The following is a 13,324-nucleotide window of genomic DNA, read 5'->3' as shown; positions in this document are numbered from 1 at the left end:
ACCTTATTACGTTAACCTGTCCTATCACTCCGGTACGGCCTGTGGACCCTCCAGGGAAACGTCATCTGTGGCATTTTGGAGCTGCGGACTGGGAGGCCCTCAGGCAGTACTTCTTCGATTTTCCCTGGAATGATTATTGCTTCCATGGCCGGGAGCCATCTGAGTGTGCCTTGCGCATTACGGAGGTTATTCTCTCGGGCATGGAAGCATACATTCCTTTCTCACGTCCTTTGACTAACGCAAGAAAGCCTTGGTTTAATCACGCTTGTTCTAATGCTGTCCGCAACAAGGAGAGGGCCTACAAAAGGTACCGTAGCCAACCCACCGCTGAATCACATCATCTTTACGTTTCTGCCCGGAATCGTGCTAAGTCTGTTCTTCGCTCTACTAAAAATAACTTCATCCATTCTAAATGCTCTCAACTCTCCAACTCGAATTCTTCCCGCTCCTTCTGGCACCTTGCCAAAAATCTTTCTAACAACTTTACCTCATCATCCTTCCCTCCTCTTTTCTACTCTGATGGTTCTGTAGCTATTTCTTCTACTGATAAAGCAGATCTCTTCGCAGACTTTCTCCTCCAATTCCACCTTAGACCATTCCGGTGCTGTTCCTACATCACTTCCCCCTTCTGACTTCCTCATGGCTGGCATTAAAATTTCTTCAGTTGATGTATTTTCTGCCATCACTGGCCTCAGTACTAACAAGGCATATGGGCCTGGTGGGGTCCCTCCTGTTGTTCTCAAGAACTGTGCTTCTGTGCTTACACCCTGCCTAGGCAAACTCTTTCGCCTTTGTCTGTCAACTTGTACCTTTCCTTCTTGCTGGAAGTTTGCTCTCATTCAGCCAGTCCCAAAGAAGGGTGACCACTCCCAACCCTCCAGCTATCGTCCAATTGCTTTAACGTCCTGTATTTCAAAAGTTTTTGAGTCAATTCTCAATAGAAAAATTTTAAGGCATCTTTCCTATCACAACCTTCTTTCCGATCGTCAGTATGGGTTCCGTCAGGGAAGCTCCACTGGCGATCTTCCCACCTACCTTTCAGACTCCTGGTCATCCTCCTTTCGGGACTTTGGCGAAAGCTTTGCCATTACACTTGACATCTCAAAGGCTTTCGATCGAGTCTGGCATATATCTTTAATTTCCGAACTGCCCTCCTACGGTTTCTATCCTTCTATCTGTGCCTTCATCGCTAGCTTCCTTTCTGGTCGTTCTATAGCCGCTGTTGTAGACGGCCATCGCTCTTCTCCTAGATCTATCAACAGTGGTGTTCCTCAGGGCTCTGTCCTATCACCAACTCTCTTCCTTTTATTCATTAAAGATCTTCTAAGCTGTACATCTAACCCTATCCACTCATACGCTGATGACTCCACCCTTCACCTTTCCATTCGGTTCCCGCAACGCCCATTTCAACAGTTACTTCCACAAACATGGGATGAGGCTATGGCACACCTAATGTCTGACTTGGCTCGTATCTCTGACTGGGGTAAAAATAATATGGTTGTTTTTAATGCATCTAAGACTCAGTTCTAACAACTATCAACCCGACAAAATCTTCCACAGGTATACCCACTAATGTTTAATAATATTCAGCTTAATCCTGCATCATCCTTGAACATGCTTGGGGTTTCATTTACTCGGGACTTATCTTGGAAAGATCATATTACATCTCTTGTAAAATCTGCTTCCAAGAGATTGGGTGTGCTAAGCCGACTCCACTCTTTCTTTACCCCTGCACAATTGTTGACTCTATACAGGGGTTTTATCCGCCCCTGTGTGGAGTACAACTCTCATGTGTGGGGAGGCTCCCCACATACAGCTCTTCTCAATAGGGTGGAGTCAAAGGCTTTTCGTCTCATTAACTCTCCTCCTCTTACTGATTCCCTTCAACCTCTGTCTCTTCGCCGCACTGTTGCATCTTTATCTCTTTTCTATCGCTACTTTAATGGTCACTGCTCCTCTGAACTGTCTGCTTGCATTCCTCCACCTCTACGACGGGCGCGTAGCACCCGTCTGGCAGCAAACTCTCATCCCTTTTCTGTCCAACTCTCTAATGCAAGAGTTAACCGTTACTCCCAGTCTTTCATTTATGCAACAGGTCAACTCTGGAACTGTCTCCCCCTGTCTGTATTTCCTGCTGCCTATGATCTCCAGCCTTTCAAACGCAGTGTGTACAGGCATCTCAAAATGATCGGATCTTGAATTTGGCTCTCTATTGTATTTTGTTTTTCTCTTGGAGGGAACTGTTACCGTACTGAGGGCTCTTTGCCTTTGGTTCCTTCTTCCTCGCAAAAAAAAAAAAAAAAATCCAATTGGAGCGCCTTAATTACCCACTAAACCACCAGGTCCCATAATTCAGTTACATGGTTAGCACCTAAAGTAGTATATGGTTTCCTGGTGTACAGGATACCATTTGGCATGTCTCTCAGTGTAGTCACCCATAGGCAGAAGGAGGAGGAAAGAGTGAAGGAAAGACAGAAGAGGGAGTGTAAAGTCACCCGTAGGCAGAAGGAAGAGGAAACGAAAATTTATACTGAATATTGTGGAGAAATCGATAGCCTGCGTGTAGTCAAGTTCTTGCAGACCCAGGACTATCACAACGTGAACCCGGTGGACTGCAGCCTTAACTATCCTCCTGCAGTCCACAATCCTCCTCTCAGGGGACAGGGACGTAGGTGAAGGATGTTTATATTACCAGGTAACTGAGCCGCCCGGTTCTATCAGTGCTACCACATGAAGGCCCCCCTCTCCAGCACCATGTGTACAGTGAGTCTTCGTTATATGTCCATAATGCTCCATAATAATACTGCATTAAAATGCAACATGTTCTGTAAATAGAGCAAAACTGGCAAATCATTTTTATAGGCAGCAATGAAACTTTACTAGGCAGTTTACCTGCATGTTATACCCGACTTAACGGCAAGAGAAGGACCTAAAAAATGCCACATGTAATGGCAAGAGAAGGACACATGTAACTACCGCTTTATGTATTATATATTATTTCAGTGTGTGTGTGTGTGTGTGTGTGTGTGTGTGTGTGTGTGTGTGTGTGTGCGTGCGTGCGTGCGTGTGTGTGTGTGTGTGTGTGTGTGTGTGTGTGTGTGTGTGTGTGTGTGTGTGTGTAGAGACAGAGACAACCCAAAACACAGACATTGCAGTCATAGTGTGTCTCCAATAGGGTACACGGTGCACCACCGGGTAAGGGCGGGTGAGTGGATGGAGGTGCGTGTTGATAGAGGTGGTACAGGTGCAGTGGTGCGAGGTCTGCCGTGTGGAGCGCCTCACCACCTCTACCTCACCGCGTGGAACAGCCAGGGCACCAGTCCACCCAGCCCCGTCCTTCTGGCCACCACACTGGGCAGCCGTAAGTACAGTACCTCATTCTTCGTAGTCCTTCCGAAGCTTCTCTTTTAGATCCCTCGTACAGACACAATGCCAAGACAAAGCTCACTAACGCTCCAGTATACCCAAAATATTATACCATCACCATCACAATACACTCACTTCAAGCACTACTATCAAAATAGACTGCAATTTCATTAAAGCCGCAACACAGATTCAACAAAGGACAACAGGGAGCGACCGTTGACGTGCTGGTTTCCTACAGTCCACTGAGACCAGGATAACAACAATAACAACAATAACAACAACAACAACAACAACTACTACTACTACTACTTCTACTACTGCTACTGCTACTACTACAACTACTACTACTACTACTACTTCTACTACTGCTACTGCTACTACTACTACTACTACTACTACTACTTCTACTACTGCTACTGCTGCTACTACTACTACTACTACTATTACTACTATTCTCGGGGACATAATTTCAGCTACTATCTTGTGTTTCTCACGTTCTGCTGCTGGCTAATATTGCTACGCTGGAAGAGGTCTGATATATTTCTCTGGCCATGTATGATGCTCTGATATGATGCCTCAGGAGGGAAAGTGACGGACATGTCCTGAATGTGATGCAGAAGCAGTGGAATTGTAGGCAAACTTTTGTCTGCCTGTAAAGATTGGATATATTACGCCATGGACACTCGCTCACGAATTGAAGTCTCTGAATGTGAGATTAGTGATTGAGGGGGAAGGTTTATACTTACGCCTATCAAGTACACGAGGTTTATGAAAGCAGGCAACTTTTCCTAGGCCCTACTCTTCCTCTGACGGCCCCTAAACACCTTGAATATTCCCCATTAGACACACACTAATTGAAACTTTTAAATGTATGACCAATTACAAGAGAAGGTTTAGAATAATAATTGTCCATTGTAGTGTATTTCAAGTTACGAATACTTTCACTCTCACGAATTACACCCATCCACATCTGACCATACTCCCTCACTCTAACGTCGTCACCTGTAACAACAACTCTTCCAGGTAAGAATTTTAATTACAGGTGATGGAGTTAGTCTGACGCTCGGCAGGTGTGGAAAGGTGAGTCTAGAGCCCTTATTCTCGTCCATTTAGGAAGCTCCCTAACACCTGTTCCTAAGCAATTTATTTTGCTTATTGCTCCTTACTTTCCTCTTGCGTGTACTTTAAATCATTCAGATACCACATACTAAGCATGAACAACATACAAACTAATAGAAACCAGTCGTATCCAAAACTAAATCGTTAAGGAAGAGGTGTTAGGGAGCTTGCTTAACCGATGAGAATACGAGCCTAGTGTAATTGTAACCTGGAATGGTCTGTACACGGGGGGTTATTCAGGCAGGCAATTAAGTTATGCTAATTGCTAGTCTTCCTGTGACAGCCCCTGGACGCCCCGACCCTGCCCAGCTGGTGGAGGTCAATACTACCTGCGTCACACTACGCCTCTACACCTGGCCGGAAGTTGGCTGCCCCATTACACACTGGAAGGTAACGTTGCCCTCCCCTCACACTGATTTTGACAGAGCTATCCTCCGCCATCAAGCTGCCATCCCTTCAAATCACCCTCATTTATATACCTCTCCATCCCATCCCTTCATCCTCGATCTCACCCATATACCTCTCCATCCCATACCTTCATCCTCGATCTCACCCATATACCTCTCCATCCCATCCCATCCCTTCATCCTCGATCTCACCCATATACCTCTCCATCCTATCCCTTCATCTTCGATCTCCACCTCCCCTTCTCGCTCTCCTCCTCGCTCAGATACATACATTCTCCTAGCCAATCTCTCATTCTCCATATACTCCACATGACCACCACTCTCAATATTAATACCGACATACTGTAATATACGAGAGGATGCTGACACAATCATGATAACAGTGAAAATATGAGATTGAGAATTGATACGAGAATGTTTATCATGTCACTTGTAGTATTCCTAAAATTCAGTCTCTTCTACACCAGGACAATCTCAGCCAAAAATATGATGATGATGATGATGATGATGATGGTTGTGGTGTCACTTCGGGTATTGCCACAGTTCGGTCTCATATGTCTGATTTGTACACCAGATTAATTTAAACCAATTTTATGATGATGATGATGATGATGATGATGGTGATGATGGTGATGATGATGATGATGATGATGATGATGATAATGATGGTGGTTATGATGTCACTGAGTGTTCCCAAAGTTGGGTCTCGTATGTTTCACTTCTACGCCAGGATCATCTCGGCCAAAAATACGATGATGATGATGATGATGATGATGATGATGATGATGTCACTTAGGGCATCCTCACAGTTCAGTCTCTCACGTCTGACTTCTTCGCCAGGTTGAGCAGAGCAGGGACGTCTCCAAGGGTGGGTGGACGTCCCTAAACCCTCACGTGACCCGCGACACGAGTGACCTTGGCGTGTGTGACCTGACCTCATCTTCATGGCACCTGCTGAGGATCACGGCCGCTTCCATTGCCGGAGACACCATCGTTGTATACAGAGTGGCGACCAAGGGCAGCGAAGGAGGTGAGCTTTGAGGGAGGTGAGCTTCGAGGGAGGTGAGCTTTGAGGGAGGTGAGCTTCGAGGGAGGTGAGCTTCGAGGGAGGTGAGCTTTGAGGGAGGTGAGCTTCGAGGGAGGTGAGCTTCGAGGGAGGTGACCTTTGAGGGAGGTGAGCTTCAAGGGAGGTGAGTTTTGAGGGAGGTGAGCTTCAAGGGAGGTGAGCTTCGAGAGTAATTATTGCAGTTTCGGACAGTTAAGCTCCTTGTTTGCGTAGTTGATTGAGGTTAGATTGATTACCCTGGATTAGTTAGGTTAGCTTAATTAGGCCAGGGTTGTTAGGTGAGCTTAGGGAAGAAAATCAGAATACTTTTGATCCACAGGTGTAGGCATATTTGACAGACGATTGTGTGTGTGTGTGTGTGTGTGTGTGTGTGTGTGTGTGTGTGTGTGTGTGTGTGTGTGTGTGTATCTGTTACAATTGTGTGTGTAGCCCATCTGTTACCATCGTATCACATGACCGGCTTGAACTATCAACGTGAAACCTTCAGGGTATCAAGATATGGCCAAAATCTTTGACGAGTTGGAAAATGGATACTCGGGATCAAGGTCAAGGCCACTAAAATGGCTGCCAAAGGTCAGCTAGTTTTTATCGCCCGTCTTTAGCACCATTATATCTCTTGAACGGCTTGAGCAATCAACATGAAACCTTAAGGGTACCAAGATATAGCCAAAATCTTCCAGCACCCCCCGGGGGGGGCACCACCACCCAGGGTCTCCTGGGGGGAGTGGGGGCCCCCCGACCACTCCGGGGGTTGTGTCGCCCCCGACCACCCCAGGGGTGTGAAGCCCCCCGCCCCCCAGGGAGGGGCGCCACCATCTGTCCCCCTCCTGGGGGGCCGCGCTTGTAACTTGGCCAACAGCATATTTTGGCGGCCGATTAGCATTCGACCCCCCAGTGCTTTTCTTTCAGTTAATATGGACTGACTTTTTTTGAAACGTGGTGACTGAATGCCGTAGAGTTTTGATTTTTTTTTTTCACATTTGGTTAGTAAGTAGCTTGTAACTTGGCCAATAGCATATTCTGGCGGGCGTTTAGCATTCGATGCACGAATATTTTTTTTTTCATTGTAGCTGATCTTCACTCAATGAGAGAGAGAGAGAGAGAGAGAGAGAGAGAGAGAGAGAGAGAGAGTTATGCTACTGGTTTACATACTTTTCACATTTCTTTGTGACTAGCATCATAGTATTCTGGGCTTAATTTATCGTTACAATTCAGCTTTCAAGATGGTGAGATGGCAATTTTAGGCCAAACTGAAATGAAAATAGTATAGTAACCTAGGAGACTCATCCCTGCTTTATAAATAAGGCTTATGTTGTGTGAGTGGCAGAGTTCCATCAGAAAACAAAAAGAAAGAGAAAGAAAAAAGCCGAATTTGGTTGCCAACAAGGACAATGATGGAGGTCAAGATGTGTTGTACCTCTCTCTCTCTCTCTCTCTCTCTCTCTCTCTCTCTTTGTAACAAGGATAAAGAACTATTGAATGAAAAACAGCAGTACATGTTCCGAAGCTCCAATTTTATGAATCCGACCTTGTGAATGAAGCTTTGTTCATTATGGATTTAAAATAAATTTTGATAATGTATATATACTGTAATTATTAACTAATGCTATCAGTTTTAAACGCATGCTTGTCGTCAATGAAGAAAGAATGGAAAATACCCTTCCTCCCTTTCTGACAACAGCTGGATCTGCCCCTGGTCTAAAAAGCGCCTCTTCCCCAGGCTTCATCGCGGCGGAGTCGGTGCAGGAGGTGCCGCCCAGCGTGACCAGGAGTGTGGACGCCTGGCTGGATGCACACATCGTGGCGGGGGTGGTCAGTGCCCTGCTCCTTGCTACAGCATTCATCATCTGTGTCTGCGTCGCCGTCAGGAGGAGAAAATACGGCGGCTACAGGTACGTCGGGGCCTTGTTTGGGGGGTTATACTGTAGACATGAGTCGAGATCTTGGTTTTTGCGTATACTGTAGCATACGTTGAAGTCCTGGTTTTGGGTTATACTGTAGATATGAGTAAAGTTTTCTGTGTATATATGAGTTGAGGTCTTTTTTTTTTTTTTATTATTATTATCATTTTTTGATGTATACAGTGGATATGAGTATACGTCTTGATTTTTTTTTTATATATACTGTCGATATGAGTCAGTATTGTGGTTTTTGGGTTGAACTGTAAATATGATATTTTTGTAAGACATAGTACGATATTTCAGGTGTCCTTCGAGGCTTCGTATCGCCTCTGCCGTGACGATTTATTCCATTGATTATGCATATATCACCGTGATGTTCCCTTTATGTTATATTTATTGTGTAATATAAAGTAGACTTAGCTTGTTTTCCCAGCTTGTTTTTCCAGCTTGTTTTTTCAGCTTGTTTTTTCAGCTTGTTTCCCCAGCTTGTTTTTCCAGCTTGTTTTCCCAGCTTGTTTTTCCAGCTTGTTTTATCAGTTTGTTTTCCCAGCTTGTTTTTCCAATTTGTTTTCCCAGCTTGCTGTACCAGCTTGTTTGCCCATCAATATTAAATATGATATTGAGGCGTGATTTGCAGAATAAGTAGCAATGGCAGAGGTGTTAAGACATCCCCATGACCACTCAGGGAAGGGGCACAACTTTTTCAGCCGAGAATGAGCATGCGTAAATAATAATAATAATAATAATAATAATAATAATAATGATGATGATAATAATAATAATAATAATAATGATAATGATAATGATAGTAATAACAATAATAATAATAATAATAATAATAATAATAATAATAATGATAATAATAATAATAATAATAATAACAACAATACTAATACTAATAATAATAACAATACTACTACTACTACTACTACTACTAATAATAATAATAATAATAATAATAATAATAATAATAATAAAAATAATAATAATAAAAACAATAGCAATAATAATAATAATAAGAGGAAGAAGAGGAAGAGGAAGAAGAAGAGGAGAAGGAGGAGGAGGAGAAAAATGAAGATGGAGAAGAAGGGGAAGGAAAAGAAGAAGAAGAAGAAATGAAACAGTTATGAAATATTTTCCAAACCCACATTACTCATCGATCGCTGTAAAGTGACTTAAAAAATGGTCAAGAAAAGATAGTAAAAAATCAAAACACCCACCCACCCACCCACACACCCATACACACACACACACACACACAGGAGCCACCAAGGAGGGCGGACGTGGGCCAACAGTGCTCCATACCGAGCCAGCACGGCCAGTGGTATTACCTAAATTAGTATCTTTATATGAGTCAAGCTCTGTACCAGGTTAGACTAAATGGTTTTTTATTATTAAAAAAAAAATAAGAAGTTTAAACAAGACTTGTTCAAACAGAAAAGAGAACCGAGTAGCAAAAGAATGCGCTCAATCAGCTGATTGTTTGTTTAGACTGCAACTGCCCCAGGGAATGTAAGTACTCTGTGCTTTTAGTATTGCAAAATGGCTACATACTTTAGTAAAGCAAATTTGGAAAAGAAAAGGGATAAAGGTAGAAATCAAGATGATTTCTACCAAGAACTGGTTGAAATGGAGACTCACAATAAACTGGTAGAGCGTGTGCACAGACTGGAGATGACTTTCCAGAATGAAATTGATGAAATTAAGAAGCAGATGCACTTGCAAAAGGAAGAAATAGAAAAACTAGGAAGGGAGGTCAACAAGAAAGACACAACCATATGTGAACTAACAGTGGAAGTGAGTACACTTAGGAGGAAAATGAGTGAAATGGCAAGCACAGTAGTCAACCACGAGAGTATTACGGAAGAGTTCAAAAATGATACAGAGACAATTAGGCAAGTATCAGTCTGATAGATCAGAGCAGTGATATTGAGGAGAATATAACACAGGTGAATGAAGCTGTGCAAAGCTATAAAAATGATGTGGAAACCACGTATGCTGAAATGGTGAAAGTAAAGAAAGACTTAGAAACAAGGGTGGAAGAAAAACGCATTAAACAGAAAGTGAAAAGAATAATCCAAAACAATCCAAAGTTAGTCAGAGATTCAATAGATATCAACAAATCTATAGTAATCACTGGTATAGAAGCGAAAGAAGTAAAAAACAAGATCTCAAGAGACAAAAAGGAGATGGCAAATGTAATGAGCTTATTCAAAGAAGTATCAGAGGAAATCTGTAGTAAAGACATAGAGGAACACAAAAGGTTAGGGAAATACGAGAAAACCAAGTCAAGACCTCTAAAGGTAACTTTCCAGAGTGTAAACATCGTGGAGGAGATAAAAAAAAATGCAAAGAATCTTATGGAAAAAGAGGAGTTCAAAAATGCATGGATAGAAAGATGCCTAACACAAGAGGAACTGGAATTACTGAAAGAGAAGAGGGAGGAAGCAAAAACAAAAAATGAGGGAAGATCAGAAGAGGAGAAGAACACATTTTTTTAACAAAGTAATAGGATTGCAGGTACGAAAGTGGTACATAAACAGGAGGGAATAAAAAGGAGGAAGGTAGTAGACCCAAGTCATGACAAGTATATAAACAAGATGACAAAGTTAATGTACTCAAATGTGGATGGAATTGTATCTAAATTATTAGAGATGAATGATTATGTCAGAGAAAATGAACCACATATAATATACCTAACTGAAACAAAATTAACACCAAGGATATCAAATAAACATACTAAACTTAGAGGAATATAATATATGAAGAAGAGATAGAAACTTAAAAAAAGGAGGAGGAATTATAATATTAACTAAGAAAAATCTAAAAGTCAATGAAATAAAACTAGATATACGCTCACAAGTAGAACTGATTGCAGTAGAGATCAACACATCTGAAGGGAAAGTAATTGTAGCCAATTTGTAGATGCCACCCAGATCAAACACATGGGAAAGAGACGAATATGAGGACCTGGCAGAGAGTACAATTCAGAGTTTAAGAGCATTACTACATAAAATGGAAGAGAAATCGGAAGGAATTATACTAACTGGAGATTTTAATACAAATATAAATTAGAATACTCTAGATATAATAAGCCAAGAAAGCTGTTGGGACCAAAAGCTCCTGGATCTCGTGCAAGAGTTTTTCCTAACGCAACATGTGAGGGAAACCACCAGAAAAAGAGGACTCGATGTACATTCAGTGCTAGATCTCATATTTACTAGGCAAGAAAATGATATTGACAGTTTAATATATCACCCTCCACTCGGCAAAAGTGACCATGCAGTACTAAATTGCAACTTCAGGATAGCATATGACATAGTTAACAGCAATGAAAGTTAAAAAAAGAGCCTAAACTATAAAAAGGGAAATTATCATGACCTAAAGAAGTATTTCTTAGAAGTTGATTGGGAAAATGAGCTTAGAGGGCAAGATTTAAATGCTGTATATAAAAAATTCTGTGAATTTTATGAAATAGGAGTCCAGAAGTACATCCCACAGCACAAAGAAGCAGATAAGAAAATACAGAGATGGTTCAATACAGAATGTAAAAAATCAAAAGAAAGAAGAGATATGTTGTGGAACAGATACAGAAGACACAATAGTGAAAGGGCATATAATAATTACAAACAGGCAAGAAACGATTATACGAGAATAAGGAGGGAAGCCCAAAAACAGTTTGAGGAGGATATCACAAATAAAAGTAGTGATCAACCGAAGCTATTTTACAGCTACATCAGAAGCAAAACCAAAGTAAAAGATATAATACAATCCATTACGGACGAGGGAATCACCAATACACTAGAGAAAGATATTTGTGAAGCACTAAATAAGAATTTCCAATCAGTTTTTACAGAAGAAAAAAATTTTGAGAGGGACTATGTGGAACATGCATGCCCACACATACGACCAGGTACACAAATATCAGAAAAAGTAATACAGGAGGAGTTAAGTAAATTAGACAGAGGAAAAGCAAATGGTCCTGATGAAATTTCATTTTGGGTGCTACGAGAATGTGCAAAAGAATTAAGTAAATCATTATTTTTAATTTTCAAGAAATCCTTGAGTCAAGGTAAACTACCTGATATTTGGAAGAAAGCAAAATATTGTCCTCTTATTCAAGAAAGGGAATAGACAAAATCCACTCAACTACCGACCAGTATCACTGACCAGTGTTGTAAGCAAGGTATTAGAAAAGCTTATAAGAAAAGCTTGGGTAAAACATCTAGAAGAACACAATATGATAACAGAAAGACAGTTTGGTTTCAGAAAGGAAAATCATGTGTTACTAATTTGTTGAGCTACTATGACAGAATAACAGACACAATACAGGAAAGAGAAGGATGGGTGTACAGTATCTATTTAGATTTCAAGAAAGCATTTGACACAGTACCACACCAAAGACTTTTATGGAAACTGTACCATCAAGGAGGAATTCGAGGCAAACTGTTTTGTTGGATGCAAGATTTTCTCATAAAAAGAGAAATGAGAACAGTACTAAGGGGAAACTACTCATCATGGAAAAAAGTGACTTGTTGAGTATCACAGGGCTCAGTGCTGGCACAAATCATGTTTTTAGTGTATATAAATGATATAGACAGTAACACTGGAAATGAAAGCTATCTAAATATGTTTGCAGATGATGCAAAAATACAAAGGAGAATTACTAACACAGACTCTTGTAAAGAGCTACAAGAAGAATTAAACTTCATGAATGGAGTAATACATGGCAAATGGAATTCAGTGTGGACAATGTCATGCAATCAAGTTTGGTAAAAGTGGAAAAAGACCTGATTGGGATTATACATTAGGAAATAAAACCCTACACACATCAGAAAGAGAGAAGGACCTAGGTGTGATTATCAGTAACAGACTATCTTCGGCTGACCACATCAGTGAGAAGGTACGGAACATGTATACACTGCTTGCAAATATGAGAATAATATTCACATACACAAATGAAGACATACTAAGAAGGATAATAACATCATTCATCAGACCAACCCTGAAGTATGCATCAGTAGTCTGGAGTCCTCATCTCAAAAAACACATAGACAAGATTGAAAAAGTTCAAAGGGCCGCTACAAGATGGATAACAAGCTTAAGGGATCTAAGCTACGAAGAAAGACTAAATAAATTGAATCTACCAACACTACAGGAGAGAAGGAAAAAAGGTGACACGATAATGCTATATTAATGCATATCAGGGAAGGAGAAAATAGACATAAATGATTATTTAACCTATGGGGAAGCATCAGCAAGAGGCCGCTGGAAAAAACTGCATAAGAAGAGAGGTGATAAAGACGTGAGGAAATTCAGTTTCCCAAACAGAGCAATTGATCAATGGAATGCACTACCGAATGAAATAGTGTGTGCCAAAACAATTCACAAATTTAAGGATATGTACGATAAATATGGTTTAAGACACGGGACAGTAAGAGCTTCACTCATTCCTGTAAAGATAC

General features: G+C 41.2%; 1 pseudogene; it reads left to right on the top strand.

The window, feature by feature from the left end:
• Nucleotides 1-13,324, top strand: part of LOC145407425 (cell adhesion molecule Dscam2-like) — a 174,185-nt pseudogene that overhangs the window by 144,668 nt on the left and 16,193 nt on the right.

The sequence above is a fragment of the Coenobita brevimanus genome, chromosome 73 (assembly GCF_032717465.1).
Source record: "Coenobita brevimanus isolate Jiangsu-jjx chromosome 73, ASM3271746v2, whole genome shotgun sequence".
Taxonomy (NCBI): domain Eukaryota; kingdom Metazoa; phylum Arthropoda; class Malacostraca; order Decapoda; family Coenobitidae; genus Coenobita; species Coenobita brevimanus.
This window is presented reverse-complemented; position numbering and strand designations above follow the sequence as displayed.